This window comes from Echinops telfairi, unplaced genomic scaffold, assembly GCF_000313985.2.
Source record: "Echinops telfairi isolate 266 unplaced genomic scaffold, ASM31398v2 ScPeMD7_2186;HRSCAF=2738, whole genome shotgun sequence".
NCBI lineage: Eukaryota > Metazoa > Chordata > Mammalia > Afrosoricida > Tenrecidae > Echinops > Echinops telfairi.
The window spans coordinates 4,172,917-4,188,962 of NW_022106084.1; positions in this window are offsets into that span (position 1 = coordinate 4,172,917).

Here is a 16,046-nt window from a genome sequence, read left to right on the forward strand (position 1 = left end):
AGCCCCTCTTATATTGGTTCACTGCTGGATTGTTGCAGCCACTGTGTCAATCACATCAAAGTGCATTCAAAATTTTTCTTCCTCTCCTTCAAAATTAGATTATATTGTCAATATAGTGTCCTTGAATCCTGTAACACTAATTATACCTCACTAAATCTTGAAATTTCACTTGCAATTATACTGTTTTAGAGACTGAAGTAATATGGATCCTACTATTCATTTATTAAAAAGTCATTAGAGAATTTATTCTCATACATCCTTAAACATAAATTTTGTTTTACCTCTCATGAGACTCAGAATTAAACTTGAATAATGTTTAAAATTCTAAATTCTAATTAAATGATATTTCACTTGAAATTCTGATTTCACATTTAAAAAATATGTTTTCATAATAAAAAATTAAAATACCAATAACTAATGAATATGTGGGTAATAAATGGTGTAAAATATTACCTAATGTTGTGTTTGTTACAGTAATTACCTTATTTAACTCTCACATATATTTAAAGTTTAAGCAGAACTCTCCCTCAGGTGAAATAAACAGAATCAAGGCAATATTATTGAAAGATGTGATGTGAAAGCTGTATCTAACGCTTGCATGAATCCTACTGAAATCAATGTAGATTTTGAAGAAACATTGAGAAATACTGATTGTGTTTGAGTAACATTCTTTTTGTATGGCTAAAACTTAAGACAAGTTATTGACCCATTAAAGATGGCAGACTCCCTCAGAAGTTCTAAAGCCCGAGTATTGAGAATAGAGCTTAAATGGATAGACATGAAGCAATTTAGCCAGATTTATGCAGCTAATCTATTTACATTTTCCTTATAAGTAAATAAAAATATTTATAGTACCCTCAAATCATTTATGTACCTGAAAGTTACTGTATGATCAAGCTTTACTTAAGAAAACTCAATGATATTTAAAAATAGTATCAAATGATTCATTATTTGATTGAAGCATATCCTATACTTAATATGTATTTTCCACCAAAACCAATTGTGCCCTTTTACTAGGATTTCAGCTTTTTGTATTAAAAATGAACAGGTGCTATTTATTTATAAATATTTTATATTGAATGTAATTTATTACAGTTTCTTTTACTAAGGAAATGGCAACCACATCAGTTTTTATTATGTTGGTTATCTTGGACCATAGAAAATCATTTCGTTTTTAACACTCTAGTCATAAATTTGCATCATAAATGCTTACAATAAATATATTGGCATTAATTTGTATCAACCCCAGTAATTAAGCGTGATTATGAAACATGCTATAGGTCTAGATCAGTAAATCATAAAGCTCAAACTCTATATTTTTGGAAGTCTTGTGAAGCAGATTTGCCCAATGCAATATGTTATTTCATCCCATGACTTCTGATTCCATGAGCATTGACTGTGGATTCAAGCAAAATGAAATCCATGACAAAGTCAATCTTCTTTTCCATTTATCATGACCATTCAGTTGTTTGGTTTTCTTTGCATTGAGTTATAATCCATACTGAAGGCTACAATCTTTGAACTCCTTCAGCAAGTGTTTCAAGCCCTCCTCACTTTCAGCAAGCAATATTGTGTAATCTATGTACCTGCGTTGGTAAAAGTTCATCCAGGATGCTCCTTAGAGGCAAGGATCGCAAGATTTCGTCTCACATACTTTGACGTGTTGTCCGGAGACACTAGTCCCTGTAAAAGGATCTCATGCTTGGTAAAGAGGCAGAAGAATAAAAAGGAGGAAGACCTTCAACAAGATGCGTTGACACAATGGCTGCATCAATAGGCTCAAACAATAAGAACAATTGAACCATTATGAGGATGGCACAGGATTGAGCAGTGTTTCATTCTGCTACACAAGAATTGGAGCTAAATTGATGGCAACTAAGAACAGTGTTTTAAAATGTTTTCCCTCCTTATATGACCCCAACCAATCACACATTTAATTTTACTGGGAATTGGTGCAGTACTTCTTACAAAAAATGATCATGGAAAACCTTATAAATAGTAAAAGAAAGTTATTTATGTAATGCTGAAAGGTGAGCCCCTCGGGTCTCCTGAAAGTAGGATTGTCTTAGTGACATTGATGAGTAAATCTTTCTGAACTTTCTTTTGACACAGTCACTACCACAGGGGACTCAGACACCTGACCATCATGAGGATGGTACCGGGCTGCGCAGGGTTGCCGTCTGTTGTACCTGGAGCCCCTCTGAGTCAATATCAACCTGGTACCACATCAAGGCAACTAACTAGAGTTTTATACTTTGAATAAATCCATCCATTGTCAGATTTTCTAAAGGAATATGAAAATGTCAATAACTTTCACTTTCTCACAGAAGATAACTTAGAGATTAACGTCTCCTAGCAAACCAGACTAACTTAATTAAGTGTGCCACGATATATTTGCCTACGTTGAGGGTGAGGATAGGAGTTTGGCAATAGAAAACATAACAATTATTAGCCTTGTTTTAGAAATTGTGTTTGAATAGTATAATGTATCAAACATTGAAAATGGTATTTTCTTTCTTACTTCAGTTTGAAGATAAATGCAATCTACTTACATCGTTGCCACTTATCAAACTGAGATTTCTCTATTATATGGTTTAAATAAGCTCACTGCCATTTATTGTTTCCACTCAAATATACCATATGTCTAGATTCTCAAAGTTAATTTATAATATTTTTATTTTATAAAGGCATAGTGCAGTTCCAAGGAAATGGAACATTATTTTTAAATGGACATAAAAAATTAAAAATACACCCTTGATGATGAATAAATTATTATTATCTGTTCATGTCTTACACTGACCAATGTCTCCCTTCACCCACTTTTCTGTTGTCCGTACCCCAGAGAGGGAGTTTTATGTAGATCATTGTGATCAATTCCCCCTTTCTCCTCTCACCTTCCCCTTCCCCTCCTGGTATCACTATTCTCATTATTGGTCCTGTGGGGTTTATCTGTCCTGGATTCCCTGTGTTTCCAGCTCTTATCTGTACCCATGTACATGCTCTGGTCTAGTCATATGTAAGATATAATTTGGGTCATGATAGTGGGGAGTGGGGTGAAACATTAAATAACTAGAGGAGAGTTGTATGTTTCATCACTGTTATACTGCACCCTGACTGACTTGTCTCTTCATTGTGACCTTTCTGTAAGGGGAATGTCCTATTGTCTACAGATGGGCTTTGGGTCTCCATGCCAGATTCCCTCTCATTCACATTGATATGGTTTTTTGATCTGGGTCTTTGATGTTTAATACCTAATCCCAACAACACCTCATGATCACACAGGCTGGTGTGCTTCTTCCATGTGGACTTTGTTGCTTCTCAGCTAGATGGCCGCTTATTTATTTTCAAACCTTTGAGACCCAGACACTATATCTTTTGATAGTTGGACACCATCAGCTATCTTCACCACATTTGCTTATGCACCCATTTTGTCTTCACTAATCATGTCAGGAAGCTGAGCATCACAGAATGCCAGGTTATTAGAACAAAGTGTTTTTGCATTGAGGGAGTACTTTAGTAGAAGCCCAATGTCCATCTGCTACCTTAATAATTAACATATAGGGTTCATGAGGGTGGATGGGTGTGGGAGGGATGGGAAAAAATGAGGAGCCAATACCAAGGGCTCATGTAGAAAGAAAATGTTTTGAAAATGATGGTAGTAATAAATGTAAAAATTTGCTTGACACATAGATGTATGTATGTATGCATGGATGGACGGATGGCTAAGATAAAATGATTTTAAAATTAATAATGCATGTAATTATATGTATTGCTCACATAATGTTAAACTGTGAAATAAGTGTTAGGAATAGGGTTGTGTACAAAACAAATTTTCTGTCCTTATCAAACTGATAGACTAAAAATATATAGGAGTAAGTAAAAAAACATTGCTACTAGGATTTCAGTTCACCTATGCATGGGTTTGTCCCAAACCAAACATGTTGAACCATCTTTCTGGGAACTTACATTTATCTTGCTAGAATGCCTTAAAAAAAAAAAAGTCTATTCGAACCTCAGATCGTGCTTGAAGACCATATGTAGTGACAGTTAAATTCAAGTCAGAGAAGTCAGCTTAGAAGGTTTCAGTGACTATTTTTAGGATTTCATAATGGAAAATCTTAATAGATTTCTTCAAAAGACACGGAAGATAACAGAGATTTACTATGAAGTTTTAATAAAATGGAATACTGCATTGGTACGAAAATAGGAAATTTGGACCAAGGAGTATTTTTTCAATAACAATAATGTACCTGTTCAATTTTTTGTAGGTACAAGAGCTGTACTATGAGATTTTGCTGGAAAATCTTACCTCAAGCACCATGAGATAGCAACAATATTACTCCAGTTCCATGGCCTCAATGTGACTGCAAGTTCTGACAGGTCCTTGACAATGTCTTGCTGCAATTATATTTGAATTACATTCAGCAAAAATTCACTTAATGTAATAGTAATGAAGTAATTACTCATCTTTAATGTTATTGTTATTGTTGTTGGATGCCATCAAGCCAATTCTAACACATAATGACAGTATGCAAAACAGATCAAAACACTGCACAGTCCTGTGTCATTCTTATAATAGTTCCCATGGCTGTGCACATTGTTGTGCTACATATATGTAGCTACAAATATCAATGCATTTGATATTTTAACTGTTGCTTCCATTTGATAACTTCAAAGTTTTCTCCATTATCATGATGTTATCCACAGCTCCAGTGTGCGTGTTTTGGTCTTCTTTCTATTGAGTGGTAGTCCATACTGAGGCCTGAAATCCTGATCTTCATCAGCATGTAACTCAAGTCTTCCTTGCTTTTGCCAAGCAAGTTGTGTCATCTGCTTAACGGAGGTTGTTAATAAACCTTCCCTCAATCCTGAAGTCATGTTATTCTTCATATAATCCAAATTCTTTAATTATTTTCTCAGCATATAGATTGAGTAAGTATGCTGAGATGATACAGTAATGACCCACAAGTTTCCTGATTTTAAACTATGCAGTATTCCCTTGTTCCATTCACACAAATGCCCTTTAATCCATGTACAAGTTCCAAATGAGCACAATGAGGTATTCTGGAATACCCATTCCTCTCAAAACTATTGATAGTTTGTTACAATCCATAAAGTTGAATGTCTATGCATATTCAATATAACACAAGTACACCTCTTTCTGGAATTCTCTGCTTTGAGCCAAGATGCACCTGAAATCAGCAATGATATCCCTTGTTCCATGTCCTCTTCTGATTCTGGACAGTGCCTCTGGCTACTTCTTGTCAATGTATTCTTTTTTTTTTTCTCACTTAAAGTATACTTTTAATTGATTCTTAGAATATTCATAGGGTAAAAAAAAAAAGAATATTCATAGGGTTGGACAACCATCATCACAGTTGATTTTAGAACATTTTCATCAACCTTCAAAAACCTAGTACCCATTAACAGTCTCTCCTCATTCCCCTTACACTTCCTTTGGCAACCATCAAACCACTTTCTGTTCTATGCATTTGTCTATTCTGGACATCCCGTACCATTGGAACCAATTATGAATAACATGTTACCAGAGCCCAGTCACACTGAGAGCCACTGCCAGTGTCCCTGCCACCAAGACGTAGGTTCTCACCTCTGAATCCTAATCTTGGGATCCCCGCAAATCTTCCTAGTTGACTTCTTTTCAAACTTTTAGCTTACTTAACCTCTCTTCTTTTTGTCCATACTCTTTTTTTTTTTTTAACATTTTATTAAGGGCTCATACAACTGTTATCCCAATCCATACACACATCAATTGTGTAAAGCGCATTTGTACATCGTTTCTCAAAACATTTTCTCTCCATTTAAACCCCCGACATTAGGTCCTCATTTTTCCCCTCCCTCCCCGCTCCCCCCTCCCGCATGAGCCCTTGATAGTTTATAAATGGGTATTTTGTCATATCTTGCCCTGTCCGACGTCTCCCTTCACCCACTTTTCGGTTGTCTGTCCCACAGGGAGGAGGTCACACACAGTTCCATGTAATCGGTTCCCTCTTTCCTACCCATTCTCCCTTTACCCTCCCTGTTTTGCCACTCACATCACTGGTCCTATAGGGCTCATCCCTCCTGGATTCCCAGTATTTTCAGTTCCTATCTGTACCAGTGTACCTCCTCTGGTCTAGCTGTCAATGTATTCTTGCAACATTCTTACATGATCTTCAGCAAAATTTTGCTTACATGCATAATCAATTATATTATTCTATATTTTGAACATTCTGTTTAATTGTTTTTCTTTGGTATCGGTATAAATGTGGATCTCTTCCAGTTAGTTGGCCAAGAATCTTTCATTATTAATTTATGTTACAAATTCATATGTGAAAACTAATATGCAATTTTAATTTTTAAAAACAGCATGGTTTGCCTGACAAGAATGTCTGCCACAGCATGTTTAGAAATACAATTTTAATATTCATTTAAGCATAAAAATTTGAGAGTATCTTTTGTAGTATAAAATATATTTCTAAATTAGTATTTTAGTAATTCTATAAGAAAAAACATAACATATCATTGTAGTGCATTATGCAAAATTAAGGATGGAACAATTAGAAAATATTTGAGATTAATGTTCAAGAAGATAAAAGGACTGATACAAGAAAGTAGGAGTTGGATATTAATAAATATCCCATCTTTTACAAAAGATATTGTAAAAGAATAGGGTTGTAGATAAGGAATAGTTATAAGTAACAATTATTTCAAATTTAAATTGTATATTAATTCAAGGAAGACATATTCTTTAATTAATAGAGAGCAACTTTCAAAAGAAATATTACAGAAAGATGTAGAAGGCTAGCCTAAGGAAAGAAAAAGAAAAAACATAAAAATAACTAAACAAGAAAAATCTTGTGGAAATCATTATTTTCTCTATGAATCTCAGTGGCATCATCTGTCTATGACATTCAATATTTTTGTATTTTGAGTCAGAATTATTCTGTCATAATATTTTTAAAAAATAAGAGAGAGAGATAAGTCAAGATGATGTCCAGCTAGAATAACCCACCCTGCGCCCCTATTGTTATCCCAGAAAATGAAGAGGTAAGGAGGCAAATTCTGGAGGCTGGGTGCTAAAAATAGATTCCATGTTCTAGGATCTGTGATTTCCACCCATGAAGCAAGTCAAAAACTTGCTGAAACACTTTAAGTACACTGCATCTGCTGGCAAGCTCCATAACCTCACACCAGGCCTCAAAGAATTGCATCTGGCACCCCTTCCTGGACCCAAGAACCAAGTCCCACAGCAAGCAGCAATTTCTCAGGGTACAGTCTAAAAGTGGTCATAATTCCAGGCTCAAAGAGAGCCTCTGAGAACTAGCCACAAGATCTCATACTGGAAGTCCCGTCTCTGCTAGCCACCCTGCTCCTGCAGTCTAGGACTTGGTAGAAACCTTCCCCAGCCAGGAATAGACTGACTAAATTGGCCACCTACTTTCCCCTCTTCCCAGTTCCATGTCTGTTAGCATGGATAAAGTTACATAATTAGAGACTAATTTGTAGCAATTGAAGAGCCACTGTGACAAAACTCAGTTACCCAGAGCATAACCTGCAGTGCTGTGCAGGAGAGAGAGCTAGAAGTGACATAGGAGTGCAGCTGAGGGAGAATGCAGATCCAGCCCAGCCCAAACGAACTACACTTATCTGGTCTTCCTTCTCTGGGGGACAGAGTAGCACAGCCTTGATACCAGGGCACTCCACAAACCCATTATAAAAAGGGAGGGAAAAACTTTTTTAAATGCTTTCAATTCCAGATTGTGTTCCTTTGGGTAATTTTGAATGTAAGCTCTCAGAACTCTACCCATTAGCATAACATTAGCATAACAAGACAGTCAGACCTCGAATCTGAAGATCATAGCCTAGGATATTAACATAACAAAACAGGAAAAGCCAACAGAATCTGATAGCTACAACCCAACCCCAAAACAGGCTCTACCAGTTTTGGGCTCCACAAAGACACTTTAAAAGGCTGAAAATTGTGGCCAGACAGTCAACACCAGGGCCTTTCCCATGCTGCAGACCTAACCCAACCCGGTCCATTGGCACACTACAGATGCCTGCCTTAGCCCAACCTCTGAGGCCCACACTGTTGCCACCTAGTGAGACGCTGCAGCCCTTTGCCTACATTACATTTGATCCACCACAATAGTAGGCCACAGGTAGTCTTCAAAAACACTCTTACCAATCACACAGAGAAAGAGCTCAAGCCTATCAGTTTCCCAGGAACATGGCACTCATTTCTTTCAAATGACATGTAGACAGCAATATATCTCAACACCCTCAATAAGAAAACAAGAAAAACAAGACTCAATAGCTGAGTAAGTCATAAACCCAAGATGCTCAAATAAAAATCAAATGTTGATCTGCCACAAAAACAAATCTTCAGAACACTGCTTGGAGTAATACAGGATATGAGGGAAGCAACACAAAATAAGGATGCAATGATAGAGAAGATGAAAGCCACCATCACGGGGACTAAGTCCATCATAGAGGGGATGAATTCCACAATAGAGGGCATGAAGTCCACATACCAAAGGGAAATACAAGAAATACTGGATGGGGTAGTGGAAGTAAAACACCAGATTACAGACTTGACCAACTGACAAGAAGAGGGGGGAGAATGGTACCATGTTGATCTCAGGGAAAATCAGGCAGACATCAACAAATGGGAAAGTATGAAGAGGTTCAATATTCGAATAATTGGTCTACCAGGAAAAGACACAAGGACGTCAACACCTAAATTATTGAGGAAGTTCCAGGAAGCAAATTCCCCCACATTAATGAATGAGAATTAAACATCCATACAGGAAGCAGAGATGGCACCAATTGGACTAAATTCCAGGAATAACTCACCCAAACACATGATAATTAAATTATCGAAGTTTGAGGAAAACTAGAAAATTTTAAGAGCAGCAAGAGAAAAATAGGTGGTCAAATACAATGGTATTCAGGTAAGAATATTCTCAGACAATGCTGATACCATGAAGAAGAGGAGAGATTTGAGTAACATAATCTGAAAACTGAAAGAAAATAACTCTAACCTGAGAATCCTCTACCCTGCCAAATTGTCTATTAAGATAGACAGCGAGGTAAGAGCCTTCCAGGACAAGGAAGAACTCAAAGAATACCCCATAAGATACCCAACACTTGAAAATCCTTGCCAACACTGTGGTCAGAAGGCCAACATCCACCAAACACAAACAGGAGACCACCGTTTAGCTCAACTTGATCTAGAAGTCAATGCACTGAAAATAATGGCCAAGATAGCATTGCCTCAGAGGGAAAAGATGGCAATAATGAAGGCCCCCCATATGAACACAGCACACTGATATGAAGGGAGATAGGAAAACACCCAACACAAAAGGTACAAGATGAAGCAATGGATTCACAGATGGTGGTAATAACTCTGAATGTCAAAGGTGTGAACTCACCCAATAAAAGACAAAGGTTAGCAGCCTGGCTAAGGAAATATAACCCATCAATCTGTTGATTACAAGAGACATATTTTAAGTCTGAAGACACAGATTAAGAATAAAAGTCTAGTGGAAAATATACCAGGCACATGGCAAATTAAACTAAGCAAGGGTTGCAATCCTAATCTCCAACAAAAATGACCTCAAGGTGCAAACCATAAAAAGAGACAAGGATGGGTACTATATACTGCTCAAAGGATCAGTAGACCAGGAACCAGTGAACATAATAAATATATACTACCTAATGAGAGACCCACGGCACATATGAAACAAGCTATTCAGAAGATGAAATAGAAATCATAGACTCAACAATCATAGTAGGTAACATTGGTACACTGCTGCCAGAGAAAGATAGATCACTGGGAAAGAAACTCAGCAAGGAAGCTGAAAAGCTAAACACTACAATTATTTTTCCGTGCTCGTTTATTTATTTATTTTAGAGTTTTTAATTTTTAATCATTTTATTGGGGCTCGCTCTTACAACTCTTGTTACAAACCATATATCAATTGTATCGGACATATTCATACATATATTCCATCATTCTTTTCTAGACATTTACTTTCCATTGAGCCTTTGGGATCAGCTCCACTCCTCCCCCACCCTCCCATGGTCCCTTGATAGATTATAGATTGTTAATTACTTTCAAATCTCACACTGACCACTGTCTCCCTTCCCCTATGGTTTCTGTTATTCTTACTCCTGACTGAGGGTGTGTGGTTATGTGCCATTCATTGTGATCAGTGCCCCCCTCTCCCCGCCTCACTCCCCCTTCCCCCTATCATTTTAGTATCTCTATTCCCATTCCTATTCCTGGGTTCAATGTGTTGTGAGTTTTATCTCTTGCCTATACCTATGTACATGCTCCTGTCTAGATTGGAAAACGGTACTGGGGTCCTGACAGCAGGAGATGAGGAGGCCTCCAGGGATCAGAGGTATATTGTGTGACCCATGAGTGCTCTACTGCACCCTGATTGACTCATCCATTCCCTATGACCCCTCTGTGAGGGGATAGTCCATTGTCCATAGATGGGCTTCAAGTCTCGATTCCAACCCCCCTCCATTCTCACCAATGCATTTTTGTTTGTTTGTTTGTTTGTTTACTCTTGATAGTGAATCTTCTGATGTCCAGTCTTGATGAAACCTCACGATCGCACTGGCTAGTGTGCTTCTTCTACGTGGGCTTGTTGCTTCATTGTTGGAAGGCCTCTGATCACTACAATTTAGTGAATGTACCTGATTGTCATTTATAGTGTTCTCCAAACAAATGAAAAATAATTTACATTCTCTTTAAGTGCACATGGCTCATTTTTGAAACTAAAACACTTGCTCAGACACAAGTCGAGCCTGAGTAAATCCAAACACCTAAAGATCACTCACACATCTCTCTTGGACCACCACACCATAAATCTTGAAATCAACAAAAGGACAAGGAAGATCAGAAAAACAAGAGCAAACAACCGGAGGATGAATAATAATCTTCTGAGACATGAATGGGTACTGGACCAGAATAGAGAGGAAATTAGGAAGTTTCTTGAAATTAATGTGAATACAACGTATTAAAAGGTATGGGATACAGCAAAGACAGTTATCAAAGGAAGTTTGATAGCAATGAATGCATATATGAAAAATAAGAGACTTATGACTGACACCCTATCACAAAACCCCTAGCAGTTAGAACAGAGTCAACACAACAACCTATTCAAAAGCAAAAGAAAATGATAAAAATCAAGGCTGAGTTAAATGAATGGGAACCAAGAAAATAATGCAAAAAAATCAATGAAGCAAAAATCTGGTTCTATGAAAGGAACAAGAGAATTGACAGAGTGCTGGCAAACCTAACCATGGGAAGAAAAGAGCAAACGTCAATAACCTGGATGAGAGATGAAACCGAGGAAATCACAATGGACACCAACGAGATTAGAAGGCTAATCACAAAAAATGAGGACCTAATGTCGGGGGTTTAAGTGGAGAGAAAATGTTTTGAGAATGATGTACAAATGCGCTTTACACAATTAATGTGTGTATGGATTGGGATAACAGTTGTATGAGCCCCTAATAGAATGTTTTTTAAAAAAGGCTAATCACAAAGCACTATGAAAGTTTGTATTCTAATGAATTCAATGACGTGCAAGGCACGGACAAATACCTGGAAAAATAATCCCTCTCTAGATAATCTCAGATAAGGTCAAGAACCTCAATAGACCCATAGCAAAAGAAAAAGATATGGTTATCAAGAAACTAACAACAAGAAAAGCTCCCAGATTAGGCAGCTCCAGAGAATTCTACCAGACATTCAGGGAAGAGTTGATACTTATACTCCACAAACTATTCCAGAGCATTGAAAAATTTCCAAACTTATTTGAGAAGTCAGTATAACTTTGATACCCAAATCAGGCAAGGATCCCACAGAGATAGAAGACTACAGACCAGTATCTCTAATGAACATTGATGCAAAAATCCTTAACAAAACATTGGCCGAGAGAATACAATCGTATATAAAACATATCCTCTATCATGATCAGGTAGGATTCGTATCGGGGATGCAGGGATAGTTTAATATCCAAAATCCCATCAATATTTTTCACCACATTGATACAAAAAAGGGTAAGATTCACATGATAATAATGACAGATGCTGGAAAAGCACTTGACAACCTCCAACACCCACTCCTAATTAAGACACTCATGAAGTTAAGAATGGAAGGAGAATTCCTCAAGTTAATACAAGCTATCTATGAAAACCCAATAGCTAACATCTTAGTAAATGTAGAATAGACAAAAGCAATCCCACTGAAAAAGGGGACCAGACAAGGATGCCTCTTGCCCTCAATCTTTTCAACATCATACTGGAGGTCCTAGCTAACACATAAGGTAACGGAAGGATATTAAAAGTATCCATATGGGAGAGAAGGAAGTGAAACTACTTCTATTTTCAGAGGACATAATTCTATACATTAAAAACCCCAAGAGCTTCACAATAGGAGTACTGGCAGTGATAGAAGAATATGGAAGAATGGAGGTATGCAAGATTAACAAACAGAAGTCTATTAGTTTGCTGTATACATCAGAAAAGACCACAGAGGTTGAGACGAAGAAGGCAGTACCCCTTACAATAGCCAAGAACAAACTGAAAAAACTAGGGATATAGCTAACAAACAAAAAAAAACAAAAAAGAATTATACAAGGAAAAATACAGAACCCTACTACAGGAAACCAAAAGTGACCTCCACGTATGTAAGAATACCCCATGCTTGTGTATTGGAAGACTCAATATAATAAAGATGTCTCTATTACCCATGAGTTTAATTCTATATCAATTCAGATACCAACAATTTTCTTTAAAGAATTGGAAAAACTGAACACCAAATTTATCTGGAGAGGGAAGAAGCCAGCCCAGACTAGGCAGAGACCTCCTTAAGAAAAAGGACAAACTCAAATGGCTCGCCTTAACTGACTTTAGCACCTATTATACAGCCACAGTGGTCAAAACAGTGTGGTACTGGAATATTGACAGATACTCAGACCAATTGAAAAGAACAGAAAACCATCAGCATATAAAGAGTCTCCAACAAGGGCCCAAAAAACATCAAATGGGAGGTGGATGCCCCCTTTAACAAGTGGTACTAGACACAATAGATATCTACCTGTAGAAAAATGAAACAAATCTCTCCACCCCATACACAAGAACAAACTCAAGGTGGACTCCAGACCTAGAAGTAAAATCCAAAACTATCAGGACCATCAATGATGGAATTGGGGAAAAACTTAAGGACCTTGGCACAGGGAATACATAGGCTAACTGTAATAGGAAAGGGCACACACACACACACACACACAAAAGCTGAAATCATCAAATAGGATATACTAAGGATAAAATGCCTGTGTGTTGAAAGACTTCTCCAAAAGACTAACAAGAGAATCCACAGACTGGGAAAGGATTGCTAGCAATGATACAACAAAGGTCTTATTCCTAAAATCTCCAGTACCCTCTTACCCTTCAAAAAGAAGAAAACAGTTAACACCCTGAGAAACTGGCCAAAAGCCTGAAGAGAAGTTTCACTAGGGAGAAGACCTGAATGGCCAATAAACATATGAGTAAATGCTCCCAATATTAGCCATCAGAGAAATTAAAATTATAATTAAATAAAATCAATTAAAAATTAAATTAAAATTAAAACAACTATGATATACCACCTATCACCTAACACCCTTGAGGTTAGCCTAAGTCAGAAAATCAGAAAGCAACAATATTGGAGGGGATGTGGTGAGATGGAGCTCTCCTCTTATCTTGTAGATAAGTTCAGTTATGGTGGAAAACCATCCGGCAATATTTAAAGCAAATGGAAATTGAGTTACCTTACAACCCAGCAATCCCTCTACTGGGCATCTGAAGAGGTAAGAAATCGACCACGACCAGTCGTCTGGGCTCCAATGTTTATTGCATCATAATTCACAATCACAGAGAACTGGAAACAACCTAAATTTCCATCGATAGACGGGTGGATTAAAAAACAATGGCACATATACACAATGGAGTACTATGCATCACTAACAAGCACTGATGATTGCATAAAGCACATCTTCTCAGGAAAAGTTGGAGAAAATTATGCTAAGTGAAGTTAGCTAATCACAAAAGGACAAGTACAACTTGAGTCCGCTGAGGTAAATATAATCAGCACAGTAGTTGTAGAAGAAAAGTCATTTATCTCACACTGTAAGGGTTGAAGTACTGGCAGTAAGGCAGGGAACAGGCCAAATCCAAGTATGTGCATGCCATTCCAACACAAAGGGGAAAGGCGTGGGGGCAGGGGAAGGGGAGCAGGGTGGAGAGGAAGATGATGGCACTGGGGGAGCAGGGCACTAACGCACGCTGGGGGAGAGTATTGTTTATGTCTCCACAGAAATGGGAGTGTACATGCACACCACACCACAGCATGCCAAACTTTGAGGGCAGAGTGACCACATGGAACAACTCATAAACAGAGTGGGCTGCAACATCAGCCCCAATCAGACCCAAACCGACCCTCCACCCACCCACAGAAGTATGTGCTACAGAGGACAACACTAAACCTACAGGTTGGAGAGAGTAGCTGGCCTGCCACACCCATATGGAAACAAACCAAGAAGGAAATAGAGAGTGGGGGGACTAGACCCTATATTGGCACACCAAGCCCTGAGAACACCATCTCTACATGGAGCTGATAAGTCACAGAGAGGACTATGGAGCCGGCAACAGCTGGAGACATGATGGTCCATCACTGAAGCATACTGTGACAGAGAACAATACTGAGGACTCATGGAGGGGAGAAAGTCCAGTCTAACGCCCCTGTCCCACACAGTGGGGCAAACCAAGAAGGGACCCTCACCGATCAGCAAAGGGAGCAAAGCAAAGCCACCAAGCCCCTGGGGAGCCTCCAAATTAGACTTCATAGCTAGGAGGGGCATTTCCTGGAACCCCCCCCCCCCAAGATCCTGGAGAGATAGTCATAAAGGTCAGCAGACATAACTGGAACTATGCATGCTTTTTTTTGTTTTTATTGCTATTTATTTATCCTTTTTATTCAATCTTATGTTTTCTGTTTGTTTTGTCTCTGTTATTGATGGTTGGCCTACCTATATAAGATAGGCATGGAAGCAAGTCTGAGGAGAAAGCAACTGGACCATGGTTCCAGAGGGCTCTGGGGGAGGGGGGAGGGAGAAGTGAGCCAACAACACCATAGACAGGGGAACAATTAGGGAATTAAAATCAATAATGAGGAGGACACAGAGATCCTGGGGTTGTTGGAACAACAGCAATCTAGCTATGAGGAGTTATGAAGAGGCAGAAGAAGGGAGAACATGATGGTGGGATATGAGGAAGGTGAAAGGAAACAGGAAATATCTAGGAAAGAAAGCTATGGATAGAGGTATAAACATAAGGGTGTACACATGGAAATATATTAATTCATAAAAATAGAGGTATTGGCATATGTACATATATTTATATGGAAATACATTGAGGTAGTGGACAAACTTTGGACCTCTGTTCAAGCCCTCCCTCAACACAAGATCACTTTGGTCTAACAATCTGGCATTCTGTGATGCTCACCCTCCCAGCAAGATAGCTGAAGACAAAATTGGTGGACAAGCAAATGTGGTGAAGAAAGCAGATAGTGCCTGGCTATCAAAAGATATAGTGCCTGGGTTTTAAAGGTTTGAAGATAAATAAGTAGCCATCTAGCTGAGAAGCAATAAAGCCCACATGGAAGAAGCACACCAGCCTGTGTGATCATGAGGTATCAATGGGGTCAAGTATCGGGCAGCAAAGACCCATAACAAAAAATCCTATCAATGTGAATGAGGAGGAGTGTGGAGTGGATATCCAAAGCTCATTTGTAGACAATTGGACATCCCCTTACAGAAAGGTCACAAGGAAGAGACAAGCCAGTCAGGGTGCAGTACAGCACCGATGAAACATACAACATTCCTCTAGTTCTTTAATGCTTCCCAACACCTCCCCACCCCTCACTATCATGATCCCAGTTCTACCTTACAAATCCAGCTAGACCAGAGCATGTACACTGGTACAGA